The following is a 22,179-nucleotide window of genomic DNA, read 5'->3' on the forward strand; positions in this document are numbered from 1 at the left end:
CACAGCCTCGACCTCCTGGGCTCCAGTGATCCTCCTTCCTCAGCCTCCTGAGTAGCCGGGACTACAGGTACATGCCACCATATCTGGCTAATTATTATTTTTTTATTTTTTTGTAGCGACAGGGTTTTGCCATGTTGGCCAGGCTGGTCTCAAACTCCTGGGCTCAGGCAGTCTTCCCGCCTAGGCCTCCCAAAGTGCTGAGATTACAGGTCTGAGCCACCAAGCTGGGCCTAGCAAGGTATTTTTTGTTTGTTTTTGTTTTTGAGACGGAGTTTCGCTCTTGTTGCCCAGGCTGGAGTGCAATGGTGTGATCTCGGCTCACTGCAACCTCCACCTCCTGGGTTCAAGCGATTCTCCTGCCTCAGCCTCCTAAGTAGCTGGGATTACAGGCATGCACCACCGCACCCAGCTAATTTTGTATTTTTAGCAGAGATGGGGTTTCACCATATTGGTCAGGCTGGTCTTGAACTCCTGACCTGAGGTGATCCACCCACCTCGGCCTCCCAAAGTGCTGGGATTACAGGCGTGAGCCACCACGCCCGGCCACTAGCAAGGTTTTTTGTTTTGTTTTGTTTTTTGAGACAGAGTCTCGCTCTGTTGCCCAGGCTGGAGTGCAATGGTGTGATCTCGGCTCACTGCAACCTCCGTTTCCCGTATTCAAGAGATTCTCCTGCCTCAGCCTCCCAAGTAGTTGGGATTACAGGCGCCCACCACCACACCCGGCTAATTTGTTTGTGTTTTTAGTAGAGATGGGGTTTTCCCATGTTGGTCAGGCTGGTCTCGAACTCCTGACCTCAGGCAATCTGCCCACCTCGGCCTCCCAAAGTGCTGGGATTATAGGCGTGAGCCACCACGCCCAGCCTCCACTAGAAAGGTTTTAAAAGTTAATAATCGGCCGGGCATGTGAACCCAGGGGGCAGAGCTTGCAGTGAGCCAAGATTGTGCCACTGCACTCCAGCCTGGGCGACAAAGCAGGACTCTGTCTCAAAAAAAAAAAAAAAAAAAAAAAGGCCAAGCGCGGTGGCTCATGCCTGTAATCCCAGCACTTTGGGAGGCCGAGACGGGTGGATCACAAGGTCAGGAGATCAAGACTATCCTGGCTAACACGGTGAAACCCTGTCTCCACTAAAAATACAAAAAATTAGCCGGGTGTGGTGGTGGGCCCCTGTACTCCCAGCTGCTCGGGAGGCTGAGGCAGGAGAATGGTGTGAACCAGGGAGGCGGAGCTTGCAGTGAGCTGAGATCACGCCACTGCACTCCAGCCTGGGCGACAGAGCGAGACTCTGTCTCAAAAAAAAAAAAAAAGTTAATAATCCCCATTGTCAGGGAAGGTACTGTGAAGCAGACCCTTTCAGCCAGTGCTGGTGGCAGTGTTAAATCACTACAACCTTTCTAAAGAGCAGCCCAGAAAAAAATCAGCAACAGCCATAAAAATTCCATTGTTGAGAAAGTCATCGTGCAGGAATAATCACAGATAAGTAACAAGTCGTAAGTACAAGGATTTTTATCACTTCATTACTTATAAAGTAGAAAAAACTAGAACTGAAAAGATCTGATAATAAAATTATTAAGTAAATCATGGTTTGTTCATATTAAGGAATTTTATTCTGTTACGAAGGTTTTCTGACCAGGCGTGGTGCCTCATGCCTGTAAGCCCAGCACTTTGGGAGGCCAAGGCGGGTGGATCACGTGAGGACAGGAGTTCGAGATCAGCCTGGCCAACGTGGCGAAACCCCTTCTCTATGAAAAATACAAAAATTATCTGGGCATGGTGGTGCACACCTGTAATCCCAGCTACTCAGGAGGCTGAGGCACGAGAATCGCTTGAACCTGGGATGTGGAGGCTGCAGTGAGCCAAGATTGTGCCACTGCACTCCAGCCTGGGCAACAGAGGGAGACTCTGTCTCAAAAATAAAAATAAAAATAAAATAAAGATTTTCTCCTCTCAATAAGAATAAATATCTAACTATGTACCCAAAGATTATTCTGTGCTTAAGATACAATCAGAGGAGAAAAAAGATAGAAACATAATGGTATAACCACAATTTTTTTTTTTTTTAGACGGAGTCTTGCTCTCTCTCCCAGTCTGGAGTGCAGTGGCGCAATCTCGGCTCACCGCAAGCTCCGTCTCCTGGGTTCACGCCATTCTCCTGCCTCAGCCTCTGGAGTAGCTGGGACTACAGGCACCCGCCACCACACCCTGCTAATTTTTTGTATTTTTTAATAGAGATAGGGTTTCACCGTGTTAGCCAGGATGGTCTCGATCCCCTGACCTTGTGATCCACCCATCTCGGCCTCCCAAAGTGCTGGGATTACAGGTGTGAGCCACTGCGCCCAGCCGGTGTAACCACAAATTTATGGGAATAACGATTATATACAATATATTTTTTGCCAGGTGTGGTGACTCACACCTAGAATCCCAGCACTTTGGAAGGCCAAAGCAGGAGGATTCCTTGAGGCCAGGAGTTCAAAACAACGTAGCAAGACCCTGTCTCTACAAATAATTAAAAAATTATCTAGGCATGGTGGTGGCCTGCAGTCCTAGCTACTTGAGAGGCTGAGGCAGGAGGATTGCTTGAGCCCAGGAGTTTGAGGTTACAGTGAGCTATGATTGTGCCACTGCACTCCAGGCTGGGTGACAGAGCAAAACTCTACCTTAAACACACACACACACACACACACGCACACGCGGGGAGAGAGAGAGAGAACATTTATTATATATCACTTACTGTGTGCTGGGGTGCCTTACCTCCTTTATTTCATTTAGTCTGCACTAAAATCCTATAAAGAGGTATTTCTGTGCCAGCTTTTGTTTTGTTTTGAGGCAGAGTCTTCTTCTATTGCCCAGGCTGGAGTGCAGTGGCGTGATCTCGATTCACTGTAGCCTCTACCTCCTGGACTCAAGCAAGTCTCCTGCCTCAGCACCCCCCAACCCCAGTAACTGGGACCACAGGTGTGTGCCACTGCACCCGGCTAATTTTGGTATATATTGTAGAGATGAGGTTTCGTCATGTTAACCAGGCTGGTCTCGAACTTCTGGAATTAAATGATCCACCTGGCTGGGCCTCTGAAAGTGTTGGGATTGTAGGTGTGAGCCACCACACCCGGCCATTGTGCGAGTTTTAGAGAAGAAAAAACTGAGGCTTTAGAAAGTTAAGTGACTCGCCCAACGTGCCTGAATCGGATTTTAAATCCAGATCTGTTTGATATTAACCAAGATAGAATGAGAGATTAGGTTAGTTTTGTCTGTTCTTGAACTTCACAGAAACAGAATCATACACTAGATACTCTTTGCGTCTGGCTTCTTTTGCATAACTGTTTTTGAGATTCATCCATGTTGTTCCTTTTTATAGCTGAATAGTGTTCCATTATATAAAAAATCCACAATTTAGGCCGGGGGTGGGGGCTTATGCCTGTAATCCCAGCATTTTGGGAGGCTGAGGCGGGCGGATCATCTGAGTTCAGGAGTTTGAGACCAGCCTGGCTAACATGGTGAAATCGTGTTTCTACTAAAAATACAAAAAAATTAGCTGGGCATGGTGGCACACACCTGTAATGCAAGCTACTCGGGAGGCTGAGGCAGGAGAGTTGCTTGAACCTGGGAGGTGGAGGTTGCAGTGAGCCAAGATCGTGCCATTGCACTCCATCTTGGGCAACAAGAGCGAAACTCCATCTCAAAAAAAAAAAAAAGCCACAATTGATTTACCCATTCTCTTATCGATAGACATTTGGGTTGTTGCAGCCTCAACCTCCCAGGCTCAAGGGATCCTCCTGCCTCAGCCTCCTGAAGTGCTAGGATTATGGGCATGAGCCACTGCACCTGGCTGAATCTATCATTTTCTTTCATTGTGAGTGCTGTTAGTTGCTTGTTTAATAAATCCTTTCTTATTCAGAAGTCATGAAGATATTAGCTTATGTTATCTTCTAAAAAGTTGTAGATTTTTGCCTTTCATGTATTAGTCTTTTATCCACCTGAATTTGATGCTTGCAAATGATATGAAGCAGGGTCCAATTTCATTTTTTTCCATGTAGGTATCCAGCTATCCTAGCACCATTTATTAAAAATATCTCTTTACTCTCTGTAGGGCTACCTTTGTTATTAATTAAGTAACCATATATGTGTAGACCTGTTTCTAGGGACATACAGTTTTTCAAAATTATTTGATGTAATATGCAAGCAAAAAAATGTGAGGACCACTGTACTAAATAAATTGTGTGGCCGGGCGCGGTGGCTCACGCCTGTAATCCCAGCACTTTGGGAGGCCGAGGCGGGCGGATCACGAGGTCAGGAGATCGAGACCATCCTGGCTAACACGGTGAAACCCCGTCTCTACTAAAAATACAAAAAAATTAGCCGGGCGTGGTAGCGGGCGCCTGTAGTCCCAGCTACTCGGGAGGCTGAGGCAGGAGAATGGCGTGAACCCGGGAGGCGGAGCTTGCAGTGAGCCGAGATCGCGCCACTGCACTCCAGCCTGGGCGACAAAGCGAGACTCCGTCTCAAAAATAAAAAATAAAAAAAAAAATAAAAATAAAAAAATAAATTGTGTGGCTTTTATCTGGTTATTTAACTTCTCTGAATTTCCCGCACTGTTGGTTGGGAGCATCAGATGGGATCATGCAGTAAAGCAGATAGGAGACATTTTACATAGTAAGCCTCTGGGAGCAGAGGTAGTATCTTTTTTTCTTTTGTTGTTATATTTCCAGTGCCATGCACTGCATGGAAACAACACCCACTTGGGACAGGAGCTGCCTTGGAAAGAGCCCAGAGGACGTGACATTTGGGTGGGTCGTGAATGATGGTGAAATCTGTCATCTCTTTTTATGAGTGTCATCTGTTGACTGTCCATGGCGCATTTCGCATGTGGGTTTTATCTGCTTATTTTAACTGGTTTAGTAGGGCCCAGAGGGAGATGTCTCTGCCCTGTCCCACATACCAGCTTTCGGGGAAACCCTGGTAGAAGTCACCCAAGAAGATCTAGCAGAAGCGCCAGCTTCGTTTTTACTAGACATAGATACATGTTGCTGAGAGCAGGGCTGGGCCTTTTAAAAATTCTGGGCACTGGAGTGCTGCAGGATTCCTGAGTTTCACCCACACACTGCTTTCTTCCCAACCCCCAGCCAGGGGCCAGCAGGTACAGCAACTAACGCACCCACTCACCCCAGCATTGCCACCCGTGGGAGTGGAGAAATCCACACCACACCCCCAGTTCTGTCTTGCCTCTGGAAGAGGGAGCATAGAGTCTTGCACTCAGCAGGCAGTCAGTAAGCATGGAGTGCATAACATGTGAGTAACCCTATTAAGATTAGGCTATATGAGCACATTCCCATCTGCTACTGCATGGCAAGAAATGGATAGATTATGCAGCCCTTCCCAGTCCTGAGGGAGCATCGTTATATATACAGATTCCCCAGCAATGGGAATTTTGTATATTTCTGATTCTTCTCCTAACTGCTGAACTAGGAATCTATTCTGATTCCTCCCCTACCTGCTGAATTAGCATGGAGGGGGTGCGCAGAAAGGAGCTATTTTAAATTAAACTCTCTGGGAGATTCTGGTTTTGATGCCCTGTCAGGTAGGGAAATGATCAAATTATTATATTCCTCATCAAAAGTAACAATTTGGCAGTATCTATCAAAACTTAAAATTCACATGTATTTTGAACCTATGCTTTCTCCCAGCTCCATCCTATGCCAACAATATAGGCACAAAGATATTCAGGGCAGCAATTTTTTTCTTTTGCTTAGATTTGAGATCCCAACAATGCAGCATTTTTGAAATGGACAAATATTTGAGAGTTGGCAAATGTCTATTCATTCATTAGACACATTCTGTTGACATATTCCCACTATCAGGAACAGCAAAAACAAAGTACCTATAATAAAGTCCCTATTCTTACAGAGATGTACTTTTTAATCCATCAAAAGAGGACTGAATAAATAATTTATGATACATTCAAGCAATGGAATATTATGCCTCCATCAGAAGGAATGAGGTTTGTCACTACATATAGCTTTGAAAAGATGTAAAAGACAATTTTTTAAACTTAGGAATCTTTTGAATGTATTACCTCTTCCAAATGAAGAAAATAAAAAAGAGAAAAGCAAGTTTCGGCTGGGTGCAGTGGCTCATGCCTGCAATCCCACCATTTTGGGAGGTCGAGGCAGGCAGATCACTTGAGGCCAGGAGTTCGAGACCAGCCTGGCTAACATGGTGAAACCCTGTCTCTACTAAAATTACAGAAATTCGCTAGGTGGGTGGCACACGCCTGTAATTGCAGCTACTCAGGAGGCTGAGGCAGGAGAATCACTTGAACCCAGGAGAAGGTTGCGGTGAGCAGAGATTGCACCACTGCACTCCAGCCTGGGCGACAGAGCGAGACTCTGTCTCAAAAAAAAAAAAAAAAGAAAAAAGAAAGAAAAGCAAGTTTCAAAACAGGGTATCAGTATTATCCTACTTGTGGATAAAAATTATATACATATGGATATATATATATATACATTCATAGAAAAAATTGTGAAAGAATGTTAAAAAATTGCTAGCAATAGAACTAGAAAATGGAACTAGGAAGGGAAGATTTTTCTTTTCTCTTTATACTCTTTCATGCTGGTTCAAAATTTTATTTTATTTTATTTTTATGTATTTTTTGTAGAGAGGGGGTCTTGCTATATTGCCCTGGCTGGTCTCAAACTCCTGGCCTCAATTGATCCTCCCACCTCAGCCTCCCAAACTGTTGGGATTACAGGCATGAGCCACTACACCTGGCCTAAAAATTTTGACCTAAGGAAAGCTTACTTTTCTAATTTTTTAAACCATTACAAAAATTCCATATAGTCTTGAGAGACCATGAAATCTTAAACTTCCAGCAGGGGGCAGCAACGATTCTCAAATATCTCTGACGTCAGCACAAAGCTGAGGATTAGCGTCCCCAGGTTTCCATTTCCAGGCCCAAATACTGTCCTTGCATCACCAGATCATAAAGGAAACAAAACGCAATAACCACAGAAGGCTTAAAATGCCGCAGGAATTGTTGTGTAACAAAACATTTCTGTATGGCTCTTTGTTAACACATCTGCGAGTTAAACTGCCTTTTCTCTCTCTGGAGCTCACAGTTTTCTCATCCATTAAATTGAGGGGGTTTGATGAGATCATGTTAAAAGTTCTCTTTCCATTTCTGTAATGCTAAGCCTTTATGACTTAAAACCCAGTATCAGGAAGAAACAAGCCCCAGTGCCCTCTGAAATTAACTGGCTTATCAAAGAATCTGCTTTAAAACCCTCAGCTGGTCAGTGAATTATTGCCAGTTTATCTTTAGTGTAGATCAAAGAATACTTTTTTTCAGGGGGGAGGATGTTGGTATTTACTTAACTCACTGATGGAGAAAAAGAACGCTCCCACTCTATAAATGTTTAGCATGTGTGTAAAGGTCGTGGGTCTGGTGTTCAGAAATTACATACAGGCTTACGAAAGAATCTGCACTGGGTTGGCCAAATTAAACAACAGGCAGTTGTAGAGAAATAAACACAAGTTAACATTTAACCACAGCAAGTCTCTGTTCTTGCTGCTCAGTCTTTCTCACTAGGAGGAGCCTTGAGAAGGTCAGAGAGCTCTGGCTATTCTAGGGAGAGGGCTCTTCTGAGAATGCACTAATCCATTACTTTTATAATATATATATATCGGCCGGGCGTGGTGGCTCATGCATGTAATCCCAGTACTTTGGGATTCCTCATCTGTAAGATGGGAATACCAAAGACCTCTAAGACTGTTAATTGCTGTGAGGGTTAAATGATATAATGCATTATCAAATTGCTTAGCATGGGACCTGGCAACTGGAAAGACTTGTTAAAATATGAGTTAATAATATTGTTTAATAAAGCTTAAGCAATATAAGAATCATACATACAGCCACATTTCTGGGGTGTAGACACCCCTTCTCAAATTATTCAGAATCTCCCAGCACCAAAAGATTCATTTCCTATATTTTTATAAGAAATGTATTCTTCCCCTGACATAATTGTCTTTTTTTTGTTTGCACCCAGGCTGGAGTGCAGGCGTGATCTCGGCTCAATGCAAGCTCTGCCTCCCAGGTTCACGTCATTCTCCTGCCTCAGCCTCCTGAGTAGCTGGGACTACAGGCGTCTGCCACCATGCCTGGCTAATTTTTGGTATTTTTAGTAGAGATGGGGTTTCACCGTGTTAGCCAGGATGGTCTTGATCTCCTGACCTCATGATCCGCCCGACTCAACCTCCCAAAGTGTTGGGACTACAGGCGTGAGCCCCTGCGCCTGGCTGGTTATCTTTTTTGAGACAAGAGCTTGTGCAGTGGCTCGGTCATGGCTCACTGCAGCCTTGACTTCCCAGGCTGAAGATATCCTCCCACCTCAGCCTCCCAAGTAGCTGGGACTACAGGTGTGAGCCATCCCACCCAGCCCATAGTTATCTTTTGATCATATTAGAATGTCTTCAGGAAAGAATGATGCAAACAGGCCCCAGCCCCCAAGTCCCAAAAGCTGGGGCAAGGTTCCAGGGAAGGAGAGCTGAGATGGAGGCTAGACCTCAGAACAGGCAAATCAAGACAGCCAAGACAGGCAATCAATCATCTGGGGGCATTTGTTAAAAAGTTTCCAGGATCCAGTCTCCAAGATTTTCATTCTGTTCCAAAATGAATTTCAATAGATAGTTTAATATTTTCATAAAACTATAATCACAGGAAGGGTTTCACATGATCTTATTCTGCCGCACACCCCGGTTCCCCACCAGTTTATTTATTGTTTTCTCCCAAACACTGACTCACTTCCTTTATCCTCAGTCAAGGGCATTGCTTTGATTTGCTATAGTGGCTGCCCCTCTCAGCTTCTGAGTCTTGGCATGAGGGCGTGTGAATTCTTCTATCTGAAATCATCTGCTTTCTCACAGCCTAACACTTCGCTTCTCTTCTAAAAGCGACTGACAACTCACCTCCTTCTGGAAGCCTTCCCTGTTGAGTTTTTTCACTTTCTCACTGTGTTCTGTGCCACAGATTCAAGTGGAGTTGTGGGAATACAACCAGGGCCGTGTCCTTCTGTCTTTGCTATGGGTGGGTAAGTTCTGGTTCTTTCCATTGGGGGCAGCATGGTTTTAGGGAGAGAGCAGGGACTCTGGAATCTGTCTGGCATGAACGCATTCAACAGCACTACTCATGAGCTCTCAGATTCATCCTGGCTGTTCTTTGACACGTTGGGATTGATGCTTTCTTCTCATGGGTCATCCCAGTTTCTCCAGGCAGCTTTCTCTTCTCCTCTTTATGTTACTTCTCTCCAAGAGTAGACAAGAAGCCCTTCTCTTTTTTTCTTTTTTAAATAAAATAGAGACAGAATCTTGCTATGTTGCCCATCTTTATTTCTTTTCTTTTCTTTTTTTTTTTTGAGACAGAGTCTCACTCTGTCACCCAGGCTGGAGTGCAGTGGCGCGATCTCGGCTCATTACAATCTCCACCTCCTGGGTTCAAGCGATTCTCCTGCCTCAGCCTCCCGAGTAGCTGGGATTACAGGCATCTGCCACCACGCCCAGCTAAGTTTTGTATTTTTAGTAGAGATGGGGTTTCACCATGTTGGCCAGGCTGGTCTTGAACTCCTGACCTCAGGTGATCCGCCCACCTCTGCCTTCCAAAGTGCTGGGATTTCAGGTATGAGCCATCGCACCCGGTCTATTTCTTTTTAAGTAAAATAGAGACAGAGTCTTGCTATGTTGCTGGTCTTGAACTCCTGGCTTCAAGTGATCCTCTCGCCTCAGTTTCCCAAAGTGCTGGGATTGCAGGTGTGAGCCACTGCGCCCAGCCGGTCCTCTTTTAATTCTCCAATGCACAACTAAGGTCATACCATGCACCCCACCATGACTGTCGTGTCCTCATCTGTCAAATGGGGATGATTATAGTCCCTGCCTCACTGAATTCTTGTAAGAATGAAATGAGATCAGGCATGTTTCCAAGACTTGGCACCTGGCAAGTTGTGGCAGATGCTTTGGACTGGGTCACTCAAAACCCATCCCAACCCCTTTCTAGGTTTGCTTCCTGGACTGTAGAGGATGGAAAGCTAAATATGACATTTCTCAAACACCCTTGCAGCTCTGGTTCTGTTTATGATTTAGATTGTACTGTGTGAGACTTGATAACTATGAGTCACGTGGAGGGGGAGACAGAGCAGGAAGCATCCATTTTGCTGGCACTGGTCAGGGCAGAGGCAATGGTATTCTGGAGCCAACAGCTGTGGTGGCTGCTTAGCAATTCTTTTCTTTTCTTTTTTGAGTCAGGGTCTCATTCTGTCACCCAGGCTGGAGTGCAGTGGTGCAATCGTAGCTCACTGCAGCCTCAAACTAGTGGCTTCAAACGATCTTCCTGCTTTGGCCCCCCAAAGTGCTAGGTTTACAAGCATGAGCCACTGTGCCCAACCACAGTGTAATTTTGAAAGTCATTCCTGGATATTTATCCTAGTGTCTATTTCTTCAACTTCCCTAATGAGTCCATGAGCTATCCATACCCCTTAATAAATCATTTTATGTTTAAATTAGCAAGAGTGAAATCTGTTTTCTGCAACAAAGAAAACTAACCAATACATACATTCAATAAATGTTAGCTCTTACTATTATTTAAAATACTTCATCAAAGGTTTAGTAATAATGGAAGTAATTACATTTCAGGAAAGGAAATTTTAAATTGGCTACTGGATAGGACTATATAAAATAACTTCTGGAGTAGTACTGTCCCACAGAACTTGCTTTTTCTTTTTCTTTTTGAGACAGAGTCTCACTCTGTCACCCAAGCTGGAGTGCAGTGGTGCCATCATAGCTCAATGCAGACTTGAACTCCTGGGCTCAAGTGATCTTCCTGCCTCAATCTTCCAAATGGCCTCCCAAAGTTCTGGGATTACAGACGTGAGCTACTGAGCCTGACTTGAATTCACAATATCGTTTCACTGCAACCTCCACCACCCAGGTTCAAGCGATTCTCCAGCATCAGCCTCCTGAGTAGCTGGGATTACAGGTGCCTGCCAACACGCTCGGCTGATTTTTGTATTTTTAGTAGTGACAGGGTTTCACCATGTTGGCCAGGCTGGTCTTGAACTCCTGACCTCAGGTGATCCACCTGTCTCAGCCTCCCAAAGTGTTGGGGTTACAGGCGTAAGCCACTGCGCCTGGCCAGAACTTTCTTTAATGATGGACATGTTCTGTATTTGCACTCAATAGGGTAGCCACTGATTATATGTGGCTTTTGAGCACTTAAAATGTGGCTTCTATAACTGAGGAACTGAATTTTTAATTTGATTTAACTTTAACAAACTTAAGTTTAAAATTAAATAGCCACTTGTGGCTAGTGGCTACTGTGTTAGATAGCACAGTCTTGAGTATCCCAGCCCTACCTTTCACAAGGGTGTTTTACAGCTCTCTCTCTCTCTCCCTGGCCAAGGAAACATCTTCAGTCAGTTCTTCCACAAGCCCCAGTCTCAGGGCCACACTATAATAATCTACAGAGGTGCAAAATGCCCACGATGATGACAATTTTTAAACGGTAAATTTAGAGTTTCATTGTACCTAAACCTCATTCCAAGATTGCATATTGACTTTTTATTTGCATGACCGAATGTTTATTCACTATAAGGTACTTGTATGTGTGTATAATGAGAACTGTACACGAATGTTTACTGAAAAACCAAACACCGCATGTTCTCACTCATAGGTGGGAATTGAACAATGAGAACACGTGGACACAGGAAGGGGAACATTACACACCAGGGCCTGTTGTGGGGTGGGGGGAGGGGGATAGCATTAGGAGATATACCTAATGTTAAATGACGACTTAATGGGTGCAGCACACCAACATGACACATGTATACATATGTAACAAACCTGCACGTTGTGCACATGTACCCTAAAACTTAAAGTATAATTAAAAAAAAGTTTACTGAAGCATTGTCTATAGTAGACAAAGGTTGGAATTAATCTAAATGCCTATCAAAAGAGAAATAGCCAAGCACAATGGAATATTGTATAAAAGTTAAAAAGGGCCGGGCACAGTGGCTCACACCTATAACCTCACCACTTTGGGAGGCCAAGGCAGGCAGATTGCTTGAGCCCAGGAGTTTGAGACCAGTTTGGGGAACATGACAAAACCCTGTCTCTGCAAAAAATACAAAAATTAGCAGGGCATGGTGGCATGTGACTGTGGTACCAGCTGCTTGGGAGGCTGAGGCAGGAGGGTCACTTGTGCCCTGGAGGTGGAGGTTGCAGTGAGCCAACACCATGCCACTGCACTCCAGCCTGAGTGACAGAGGGAGACCCTGTCTCAAAAAAAAAAAAAAAAAAAAAGAATGACTATCTATAATAATCGTATAAAGTGTTCAATATTATATTATTGAGTGAAAAGAATCAAACTGCAGAATAATATATAGAATATAATTTGTTTTCTTAAAAACATGCATGTAAAAATACTACATGTTTATTTTCTATGAGTACATTTATATGTATGCAAAAGTATACTGAAAAGTCAGTGAGGATAGCCTCAAAACTCCTAGAAGTGATTTTTTTAGAGGAAGGGAGAAAGGAACTGGCGTTGTGGGGAGTGATTAAAGAGAACCAAAACTTTGTCTGCAATGCTCTAATTTTTTTCAAAAGGGAAGAATGTATTACCATATATTCACTAGTAATTAAATGCTAATAAAAATATAAGAAAAATAATGGTAGAATTTTAAAGGGGTAGCTTACTGTGAAATAAGATGAATAATTATAAATTTGTTATTCAAAGCCAAATTTTTTTTTTTTTTTTTTTTGCCTGACTAGTGGTCAAAAGGAGTCAGTAATCAGAGCCATCATCCAACAACTCTAGGAACCTTCTGGAACACAGACATTCACAAAAAGAGTGCAGATTTCAGTGAAACTCCTCTTCCACGTGTCACTTTTTCATGTTATATACATAAACCCACATAATGGACCATAAAAGTTTCATAGACCTTCCTTGTCACACAACCAAGCAAATGTACAACTCAAAGGAAACCAGGAAAAGACACAAGAGGTGTCCAAGTTCAGCTTCAGGAGGTCTCTTTTCTATGCTCTTCCACTCCCCCCCTTCCTCCCACACAGATGTTCCCTATAAATGAGCTTGGCTCTATGCAGCTCATATCAGAATGGGATTGTCCAAAACAGTTTGAAGAGAGGAACTCACACTTCCTGAAATGATTATCTCTTGACATAAATTCAAATTTAGGAAGGAACCGTCTAAGCCTTTTATAAATACCCATGATGCCCATATGTGACTCAAGACTGATTTTGTTTCCTCCTGTCCTCTTGGTACCTCTTTTATCTTACTAGAGTGATGCTATGGCTTCGGTTCATGACTACAGTGAGTGACAGCTGGGATCTGGCCCTTTCCTCCTGCCCCAATTCATAAATGGTGGGCGCTTCTCATATCTCGAGGGCCCAGGTGCTTGGAAATACTGCCAAATATTCCTTTCAACTTAAAAAAAATGTAATTATACTGGATTAGGTTATGCATTCACATAATTTAAAAATTCTGAGGATACAAAGAGTATAAAGTGAAATTTGTTTCCCCATCTATGTTGTCCAGTTGCCCAGTTCCCTTCCCCAGTTCTACCAGTTCCTAGAATACCTTCCCCTAGATAGATATTTTGTACATGTTTAAAATAACATGTTTTAAATATTTTTAGTAGAGACAGGGTTTCATCATGTTGGCCAGGCTTGTCTTTACAAGCCCAGCATGGTGGCTCACGCCTATAATGCTAGCACTTTGGGAGGCAGAGGCAGGTAGATTGCCTGAGCTCAGGAGTTCAAGACCAGCCTGGCCAACGTAGTGAAACTCCGTCTCTACTAAAATACAAAAAATTACCCAGGTGTGGTGGCGCATGCCTGTAGTCCCAGCTACTTGGGAGGCTGAAGCATGAGAATCTCTTGAACCCGGGAGGTGGAAAGTGCAGTGAGTTGAGATCGTGCCAGTGCACTCCAGCTTGGATGACAGGATGAGACTCTGTCTCCAAAAAAATTTTAAAAATAAAATAACACATTTATATTTTCTCCCCTCCTTTTATTTTTTTATTTTACATTAGCAATAGAACACTATATGGGCCAGGTGCAGTGGCTCATGCCTGTGGGCCGAGGTGGGTGGATCACCTGATGTCAGGAGTTCAAGACCAGCCTGGCCAACATAGTGAAACCTCGTCTCTATTAAAAATACAAAAATTAGCTGAGCATGATGGTGGGCGCCTGTAATCACAGCTACTCGGGAGGCTGAGGCAGGAGAATCGATTGAACCCGGGAGGCAGAGGTTGCAGTGAGCTGAGATGGCGCCATTGCACTCCAGCCTGGGCGAAAAAGCGAAACTCCATCTCTATCTAAAAAAAAAAAAAAAAAAAAAAAAGAAAGAAAGAAAAAGAAATTAGAGAAGTATCTGGGATTTAGAAAGTTCAGAAAACTTGGAGAAGGGCCTTTGGCCCATGCGGTGGTTACTGAGATGCTCGTTGTTTATGTGCAGTTGACTTCAAGATAGAAGGTTCAACCTCAGTGTCAAGCTCAACCTCCAGGACCCTCTTGGAGACTTCCAAGACCTAGGAAGGCTGGGCATTCAGTGCTTTGGGAGCTGCCATCCTTCACCTGCTAGGGTTCTGTGTGGGATTGGGGTGGGGGTCTCTGTTACTCAGGAAACTGCCCTCCCTTCCTCCCAATTAGATTTGCACTTTATTACTTTTTTTCTCTAGCTTTTTTCGAGATGGATTTATACTTTAAAAAACCTGCTCTTAGATAATGGGTGGCAGGGGGGTAGAGGGGATTTGAGAAGACCTGGAAAATTCCCAGGTCTCCACTAAATAAGAAAACTGGAGAGTAAGGGGACTGGAGAGGAACGGAGAAAGAAATGTATTTTCTTTTCTTCTTGTAATCAGAACTGTAGCTTGCAATATTTTTTTCCCAAGCTTCTAAGAGAGTTTTGCAAACAATTGGAGTAATTAAAAGTTCTCAGAAGTAGCCGATGGTGCCCTTTTCACCGAGGGAATGTGGGCCAAGCATGATATATTAAAAGAGAGGGAGCTGCTCTATTGAAGTTAAAAATAATCTGTCACATGGCTAATTTGTTGGAATGCAGCAATAAAGGGCTGTGGGCAGAGGGAGAGCTAGAAGCAGCTGGGAAGTTTGCAGGCAGAGTGCACGCCCTGGGGACTGTGTTTGTAGGGAGAGAAAACAGTGTTACAGCTGCCTTAGGGCACCTTATCAGAAAACCCACAAAATGGGCAGGAAGAAGGAAGAGTAGGTTTGAGTCCAGAGCATGACCTTTGGGCTTATCAGACAGTGACGGGATGGGTCAGAACTTGTCACCTGTGTTCACGGGATGCTGATTCACTCAGCAAGGATGAAGTCTTTTCAGATTCCCCTGCATTTGAATCCGTTTCAAAGGAATACATAATTCAAAGGAAGCTTTTGATCCGAAATCCATGGGAAAACCAATCTATAGGGTCTTGAGCGAAAAAAGTTCAAGCCAGGAATACAAATCCTAGTTTGGGGGATTGGGGATATTATAATTTTTGAAATGTTAGAGTTGAAAGAGAGAAAACAAATTATTTAGTATAATCCCTGAATTTTCCCTTCCTTCCTTCCTTCCTTCTTTCTTTCTTTCTTCTTCTTTTTTTTTTTTGAGACAGAGTCTTGCTCTGTTGCCTGGGCTGGAGTGCAGTGGCTCGATCTTGGCTCACTGCAACCTCTGCCTCCCGGGTTCAAGTGATTCTCCTGCCTCAGCCTCCTGAGTAGCTGGGACTACAGGCATGCACCACTGCGCCCACCTAATTTTTGTATTTTTAGTAGAGATGGGGTTTCACCATGTTGGTTAGCCAGGATGGTCTCGATCTCTTGACCCTGTGATCTGCCTGCCTCAGCCTCCCAAGTGCTGGGATTACAGGTGTGAGCCACCACGCCCGGCCTACTCCCTGAATTTTCTACATGAGGCAACAGGCTCAAAGAGGTTGATTTGCTCAAGGTCACTCAACCAGCAAGTAACAGAGCTAGATTCAAACCCAGGTCTTTAGCTAGAAAGGAAGGGCATAGTGGTTAGCAAATATAGGGTTCAGAATGCCCTGATGTCAAATCCTGGCTCTACCAGCAGGACCCCTGGGCAAGTTTCTAACTCCTCTCAGTGTTAGTTTCACCGTCTGTAAGATGGGAATAGCAATAGTACCCACTAGAATTGCTACAATGTATGTAAAGTGCTAAGTACGACATCCAGCCTAGAGGAAAGGCTTAATCAAACACTAGATGTTATCATGCCACAGCTTTTTCATCACCCTGCGTCAAATTTCTAGAGCTTTCCGCAGATTAACTTGTCCAAACATCCTCTTTGGTTTGGGTGGGATTCTCTTTCTCCCTTTCCCACCTCCAACTCTCACCCATTATATATAAAGAAAAAGAGGGTGGCCGAACTTTAACCTCTCTATCCTCTGGTAGACACTTTCGCTAGCATTTCCTACATTGTAACACACCCATGAGACTTGTTTTCTCTTAAGCTACATGCCCTCCGGCCTGTATTTTCAGTATGGTTTCCAAGTTGCTGACAGGCAGAAACGGTGCCAACATGAAGAAGCAAGTGTTGCTGCCCCAAATGCAGCAGCAAGATGTGTTTGAATGTTTTAGAATAGATGATCATTTTTCAAATTCATAACGGGCACCGCTCACAGAGGGGGCTCTTAACATACAAGGCAGGTCTGGGCTCATAGTTAGCACTTCTGGAAAGTGGAGGCCGAGTTCTGTGTGTGCACATACCAAAGAACAGGAGCCTACCTCCAGCAGCTTGGGCAAAAGCAAAGGTGAATTTAGTGGATCAAGTAACCAGAAGACCAGATTTCATTGATGACTAGATTCAAGTGTTCACTAATTAGACACATTTCTGCTTTGTTGGGCTCCATTCTTCAGACTGATTCTTTCTACTTGGCAGAAAAAAAAACATCTACAGAGAGTCTAACCTTTACTTTTTCTCCAGGTTATTTTTTTTTTTTTTTTTTTTTTTTTGAGACAGAGTTTTTGCTCTTGTTGCCCAGGCTGGAGTGCAATGGTGTGATCTCGGCTCACGGCAACCTCCACCTCCTGGGTTCAAGTGATTCTCCAGTCTCAGCCTCCTGAGTAGCTGGGATTACAGGCATGCGCCACCACGCCCAGCTAATTTTATATTTTTAGTAGAGATGGGGTTTCTCCACTTTGGTCAGGCTGGTCTCGAACTCCCGACCTCAGGTGATCCACCTGCCTCGGCCTCCCAAAGTGCTGGGATTACAGGCTTGAGCCACTGTGCCCAGCCCTGTTTTGTTTTGTTTTGTTTTGAGATGAAGTCTCTCTTGATTGCCCAGGCTGGAGTGCAGTGGCATGATCTCTGCTCACTGTAACCTCCGCCTCCCGGGTACAACCAATTTTCCTGCCTCAGCCTCCCGAGTTAGGGCTACAGGTATGTGCCACCACACCCGGCTAACTTTGTATTTTTAGTAGAGATGAGGTTTCACCATGTTGGCCAGGCTGGTCTCAAACTCCTGGTCTCGTGATCTGCCCGCCTGGGACTCCCAAAGTGCTGGGATTACAGGCATGAGCCACCGCGCCCAAACTGGTCAGTATTCTTAAGGAAAGTATGTCACGCCTCCCTGAGTTGTCTTTCTCTGATTGGCTGCTTTAAATCACATGCCTATTCCTGAAACAATAGGGCTAGGAAAACAGGCTTCTCTGATTGGACAGAGTGGATCACATGCCCAACCCTTGTCACCAAGGGAAGGCGGAGCATACTGATTGGCAGCACCACTACTTCACATAGAATGGAAGAGGAACAGTTCCTAAAAGAAAAATTGGAGCTACAGAAACCAGAAGACAGGGAAAGGGATACAAAAGTCCATGACAAGACCTACGTGCATTTTCCTTGGATGGTGGTTCATAGCTTGCTTCACATCCTCAAAGTTATTGTATAATCCAAGAAATAGTAAGACTTTTGGGGCCAGGCACGGTGGCTCATGCCTGTAATCCCAGCACTTTGGGAGGCCGAGGCGGGTGGATCATTTGAGGTCAGGAGTTCGCGACCAGCCTGGCCAACATGGTGAAACCCTGTCTCTTCTAAAAATACAAAACTTAGCCGAGCATGGTGGCGGGCGCCTGTGATCCCAGCTACTGGGAAGGTTGAGGCAGGAGAATTGCTTGAACATGGGAGGCGGAGGTTGCAGTAAGCTGAGATTGCACCACTGCACTGCACTCCAGCCTGGGTGACAAAACAAGGCTGTTTTCTTAAAAAAAAAAAAAAAAAGAATTTTTGGAGAAGAAAATGCTTCCTCCTACTCCAGATATTTCCTTTGGTGCGAAGGGCCATCAACTACTATAACGCTCCAGCCTCCTCTTCAGCCCTTACTCCTGCACATAGGGAAAGGAGAGCATTAGCATATTCCCAGCCCCAGGAGAAACTGGGCATGAGTTGCCGTGTCTTCCTCTTCCTGGTATCTGAGGATCAAGAAGGGAGCACAAATTCTCTCCCTCCACATGGGAGGGTGCTCCGGTCCACCGCTGCTTGTGACTGATGGGACAGTCTGTCTTATTAGGATACAAGGATACACTCAGCCACATTCTACAGCCTATAGCCTTCATCAGAAGATAATCCATCTTCTGACTTTTTTCCCCCCTCAATTGATTTAGAGCCTGAGTAGGGAGGAAGTGTGTTATTTGTTTATTTATTTATTTATTTATTTTTTGAGACAGCATCTCAGTCTGTCACCCAGGCTGGAGTAAAGTGGAGCCATCTCGGCTCACTGTAACCTCCACCTCCCGGGTTCAAGCAATCCTCCTGCTTCAGCCTCCCAAGTAGCTGGGACTACAGGTGTGCGCCACCATGCCTGGCTAATTTTTGTATTTTTAGTAGAGATGGGGTTTTGCCATGTTGGCCAGGCTGAGTCTGCTATTTATTGAATCCCTTCTCAAAAGTTATCAAGAACCACCAACTTAGAGCATCAAGGACCCATAGATTCATCCTCTCACCTGTCCCCTTCCTTGCTGTATTCCCAGCCCCAGGAGAAGAAGCTGTTCTCCTTGGGAATCCATAGAGATAGTGGAGTGATAGAAGTAGCTTCGGAGGGAAATTACAAGAAAGGCAGAAAAGTTAGATTTACTTACAACAGCAGGTGAGAGGAAATGGATTATATCACATGGAGCGGGGCGGGGAACAATGGAGCAGTGATTTAATAATGGACTTCACCAGAACCACGTGCAGGGTGTGGCATCCCTGGTATTTTTCCACAGCCTCACCCTGACCAGGACCACAGTCACATCTGTCCTCCACCTCGCCCAACCCACTTGTATCCTTTTACGCCCACTTCTTGGAAAATAGATTGTTCCACTTTCACAGAGAGGAGCAGGAATTTGGTGCATACATACCAGCTTAAATAACACAGTATTTTATTATTATTAGTTTTTAATTACAAAAGTAGTATACAATCTTTGAAATAACTAAACAAAGATATAGAGAAGCATAGAAAAGTATAAAGATGAAAGCTAAAGTCAGCTCCAAGCCCTCAACTCGAGATAGCTATTGTTAACCTTTTAGTTTATTAAGTGTTCAGCCTTTTTTCTATACGTATTTTAAAATTTCTTCATATTCCTTAAAAAATTTTATAAAAGCAGTTCAAATAATATAGAAGTGCATGATGTAGAAGATAAAAATGGTTTATTCTGCTATTTATCCTACTATTATGATGTAGTTGTATTATTACATGGAATTTTTGTTGTCGTCACTCACTGCGTCCTTTTCTCTTTCCTGGTCTCAGGAATGGTTGAAATACTGGCACACACGGCTGGGCGAGGCGGCTTATACCTGTAATCCCAGCACTTTGGGAGGCGGAGGTGGGAGGTGCTTGAGCTCAGGAGTTCAAGACTAGCCTCGGCAGCACAGTGAAACCCCATCACTACAAAAAATACAAAAAATTAGCCAGGTGTGCGGGTGCGCGTCTGAGGTCCCAGCTATTTGGGAGCCTGAGGTAGGAGAATGGCTTCAGCCTGGGAGGTGGAGGTTGCCGTGAGTCGAGATCATGCCACTGCACTCGCACTCCAGCCTGGGAGACAGAGCCAGACCCTCTGTCAAAAAAAAAAAAAAGAAAGAGAGAGAGAGAGAGAGAGAGGGAGAAAGAAAGAAAGAAAGAAAGAAAGAAAGAAAGAAAGAAAGAAAGGGCACTCATGTGAGAAGAAGGTACTCGTATTATGACATCCGTTGTAGAGTTGAGGAACTGAGGCTCCCAGACTCACCCACAGCAACACCCCACTCTTGGTTGGGTGGCCAGGATCCTTGGGGACAGGAAAAATTTCCTTACTTAATAGGCAGCTTGGTTAAGAAAAGGTGGTAAGAGGCTGGACACGGTGGCTCATGCCTGTAATCCCAGCACTTTGGGAGGCCGAGGCGGGTGGATCACGAGGTCAGGAGATCGAGACCATCCTGGCCAACATGGTGATACCCCATCTCTACTAAAAATACAAAAATTAGCTGGGCATGGTGGTGCGTGCCTGTAATCCCAGCTACACAGGAGACTGAGGCAGGATAATCACTTGAACCAGGGAGCTGAAGGTTACAGTGAGCCAAGATCATGCCACTGCACTCCTCCAGCCTGGCGACAGAGCAAGACTCCATCTCAAAAAAAAAAAAAAAAAGAAAGAAAGAAAAAAAGAAAGAAAAGGTGGTAAGAGAAGTGGCTTCCATAAGCCGGGGCTCTTGGCCTTTCTTTCTCTACCAGAAATACCCATGACATTTACCCATACTCACACTGGCCTCTCCAGTTCCAAGAATTTGATTCTGGGAACGTATAGCTGCAAGTGAACAAAGAGTCAAGGGAAAGTTCTTTATCAACAGAAGAATTATTTTATTCAATGTGTTTCCTTACAGAACTTGGGACAATATGGGGAAAGAATGAGAAGAAATAAAAGGCCAGTTACTTAGGCCACTTTTAATGAATCACCCCTCAATGTCATTACCCATCCTTAGTCAGGAAAAGCTTGAGTTTTTCCATGCCAAGAAAAACAGAGGGCAGGAAGAAACAAATTACGACCTTGTTTGTGTTTTGTGTCTCAACTGTTTGATTTATAGGATTTGATCCAGTGATTATGGATGAAAGAAAATATCCCAGTGTCCCAAACCTAACCTGAACTTAACCGGGGGTGGGTCTCACGTCCACTGCTCAAGTTAGCACAAAGTTAAAATGCTTTAAGAAGAAAGCATCGAGGTTTGGAGCTGCCTGTAGGCATTCTCAACCCAGCGGCAAGGCCAAATTCCTTTCCCACACTCCGATTTCAAAAAAACTCTGTTTAGAAACTTTACCCCTTTTTCCTTATCCCAGAAGCTGAGCATTTATCTATTTAGCAGATAGTTACCAAGCACGTACTGTGTGCAATGCATGACGTTGGACAGAGGACACAAACAGCATACAGATCAATCAACACACAAATCAGAAAATGTCATGTAGGCTGGGCACAGTGGCTTATGCCTATAATCCCAGCATTTTGGGAGGTCCAAGTGGGAGGATCACTTTAGGTCAGGAGTTTGACACCAGCCTGGCCAACATGATGAAACCCTGTCTCTACAAAAAATACAGAAATTAGCTGGGTGTGGTGGTGGGCGCCTGTAATCCCAGATGCTTGGGAGGCTGAGGCAGGAGAATCGCTTGAACCCGGGAGGCAGAGCTTGCAGTGAACTGAGATTGCGCCACTGCACTCTAGCCTGGGCAACAGAGTGAGACTCCATCTCGAAAAAAAAAAAAAGAAAAGAAAAAAAGAAAGTGTCATGTAGCCATGAGCAAATGGAGAGAAAAGAAGACAGAATGATGTGTTAGAGAGACACTGGGTAACCACTTAGGAGGAAGTGGCGAGCCTTGATCTTAGGAAGACGGTGACATTTAAACTGACATCAGAATAAGATCTGTATGTGAAGCAGGGGTTGGGGAGACCATTCCTGCAGAGGGAAAATCCTCCAAGACAGGCTTGTGCTTGACATATAGAAATTAAGCCATCCTGAGGCCGGGCGTGGTGGCTCATGCCTGTCATCACAGCACTTTGGGAGGCCGAGGTGGGTGGATCACCTGAGGTCAGGAATTTGAGACCAGCCCGACCAACATGGTGAAACCCAGGCATGGTGGTGCATGCCTGTAATCCCAGCTACTCAG

The sequence above is a fragment of the Pan paniscus genome, chromosome 18 (assembly GCF_029289425.2).
Source record: "Pan paniscus chromosome 18, NHGRI_mPanPan1-v2.0_pri, whole genome shotgun sequence".
Taxonomy (NCBI): domain Eukaryota; kingdom Metazoa; phylum Chordata; class Mammalia; order Primates; family Hominidae; genus Pan; species Pan paniscus.